The following is a 2,758-nucleotide window of genomic DNA, read 5'->3' as shown; positions in this document are numbered from 1 at the left end:
GGGGTAATCGGGATGTGTGTGTCAGAGGCCATGCAATTGGCCCAGGATAGAGCAGGGTTTAGAGCTGTTGTACATAGGGTCAGTATGAGTTGCAAGCGACTCGATGGCACATAACAACAACAACAACAACAATCCCATCAATGATTGCTATACTGAATGAGGCTAGGTCATATAGGCTGATGACTGTACCTGCAAACTAAACCTTGTAATGTGGTGTTCTCTTCCGTGGTATCTGGTGTAGAAAGATGCCCTTATTTTTGTCAGTTGGCAGCAACCTTACCCTGAAGGTCTCGGTGTCCTTCAATCAAAGCATTCTGTGAACTATCTGTTTTCCTGAGTCATCTTTGATTAGGAATTAATTTGAATTTTCTATAACCTCTATCAAGGGGACAAGTCTCTCTTTCAACAATGCTATTGTTCTCAAATAAAATGCTTAGGAGTTAAAGCCATAATACAGTTTTATTTCACAGTCTTAAACCTTGGCATATACACATGATAGATTTAAATTATTTGGAAGTGTGTAATGTCCTCATTAGAATAATGTGGATTGGGGGCTAATGGAGGTGCCAAAACAAGAAAATAAGAAATGGTATTTCTTCTTCCTTTTCCCCTGCTTGTCATTAAATTATCATTGCTATCATCCCTCTGGTACTCTGGGCAGTTCAGTGTCTACGGCAAGGTTGCTGTCAAATTTTGCAGTGACTTGAAATGAATTAGGTCCTAAGCAACATACAATTCTTCGGAAAACAGGGCATGATCTTTGTACTTGTGGGGAAACATCAGCAGAACCTTATAATCGCTCACTAATTATCCTGAGTAAAGTAATTTGTTTTATCTGTCTGCCACTCGGTTTCAAGCAAAGTTTGGGGTGGGGGGGAGCTATTATGGAATTTTGCTCAAACTAATTACAACTATTTTATCATGAAGATGGTTCATGAATAATCCTCTTTCCTTGGCTTGCTTTCTCCTTGAATTTAAAATCTCAAGGTAAGCCAACATCCTAGAGTGCAATGTATACTCCTGTGTTTTTCTCTCTCCTTTTAATAATGTGCAATGATACCTCAGTACTCTATGTCAACAACTACTAACAAGCTTTGCAAATGGATTTTCTTGGTAGAAAGTTCTAGACTGAGAGGGTAAAACCAAGCTGTTCCATGGAGACAAGGATTTTGAAACTCCATCTCACATACGTCAAGCATGTTTGCAAGACAGACCAGTCCTTAGAGAAGGACATTATGCTTGGAAGGATGCAGGAGAGGAAGACCCTGGATGAGATGACTTGACACAGTAACTGGGGTAATGCGGGTAGCTGTGTCAGAGATAGTGAGGTTGGTTCAAGATAGAGAAGGGTTTAGAGCTATTGTGCACAGGGTCACTATGAGTCACCAGAGACTTGATGGCACATAACAACAACACAATTTTATAAGGGCAAAATATTTACAGATAACACAGTTTCACAGAGCCTTAGCATTTACAAAGAGCTCTCATATACCTAAGCTCAAGATACTTCCTCATCAACTTGTGAGACTGGGATGGTAGATTAAAATATTGTTCACAAAGGTTTACTCCATACCTCTTTTCAGGCCAGACAAAGCACACTTCTTCAGTCCACTGATATTGAACTTGGTCATGTGACTCTGAGCAATGGAATATTAGGAGGTACGTAGTCCTTTGTTAGGTAACAATAGGTAACTGGTATACTTTATTAAGAGTGAGAATAAGACTCAAGGAAGTAAAGTACTATGTTCAGAGTTTCCCAGAAATTAAATAACACAGATATAAATGTCTATTACATGAGGAAATACGGGGAGGGGGAGCCAGTGACATGTGTGAGGCTATGTGTGATACATGTTTGATGCCAATAAGAGAGAAAAATATATGTGCTAGGTGAAAAAATAATATACAAGGCCCATTTTCCCTTTTGTCTTATCTATTCAGGATGTATTGCAAACACTGATTGCTTTGAGAATGGATACTGACAGTCTCAGTCACAATATTAATGAGATATATTGGCTAATAGAAACTCTGAAGTTTTATTTTCTTTTCTGAGCCCATTAAGATGAAATCCAGTTCTGGCAGTAGTCTTGCATTTGAATGGCTGGTATGGTTTCCTTGATTGAAATGACTGCTCTGTTGAGTTGAATGAATGGCACTGCTAAAAAGTACTCTGTCAAATATTGATAGCTAATTAGATGGTTTTATCATAATAGTCAACTGCACTCACACACACAAAAAGAAGAGCTATTAAAGATCTTGACAAGAAATAAACTGGGTCCCCAAACCTCCCTGTTTATTCAAACTTCATTTCTGAGTTTAGCATTCAATGTAGGAAGATTTATTTTTACAAAACCAGAGAGTGATAAACACAAAGGCCTGTGCCCACAGTTTAAGAAAAATCAGTACAAAGGCTAAGTCTAAGATCGAAGTCCTGAAATACTTTTAAAATGTGTGTTTTAGGTGAAAGTTTACACAGCAAGTTACTTTCTCATTCAACAATGTCTACACATTCCCCACAGCCCCCCACCCCATGACTTAGGCTGCTATCCCCACAATGTGTCAGCATCACAATGTGCTACGTTCCCAGCGTTCACCCCTCCAATTCTCTGCCCCTCCATGTCTTCTCATCTTTGCTGTTGGGCAAAGGCTGCCTATTTTCTCTCCTACAATTGATTGTTCTAAGGAGCTTGTTCCTGAAGGGCATTAATGATTATTTTACAAGCCAAGCTATTGTTTGGATGAAATGTGACCTCTGAGAGTG

Source organism: Elephantulus edwardii, unplaced genomic scaffold (assembly GCF_000299155.1).
Source record: "Elephantulus edwardii isolate Elephantulus edwardi_28Jun2011 unplaced genomic scaffold, EleEdw1.0 scaffold00040, whole genome shotgun sequence".
Taxonomy (NCBI): Eukaryota; Metazoa; Chordata; class Mammalia; order Macroscelidea; family Macroscelididae; genus Elephantulus; species Elephantulus edwardii.
This window is presented reverse-complemented; position numbering follows the sequence as displayed.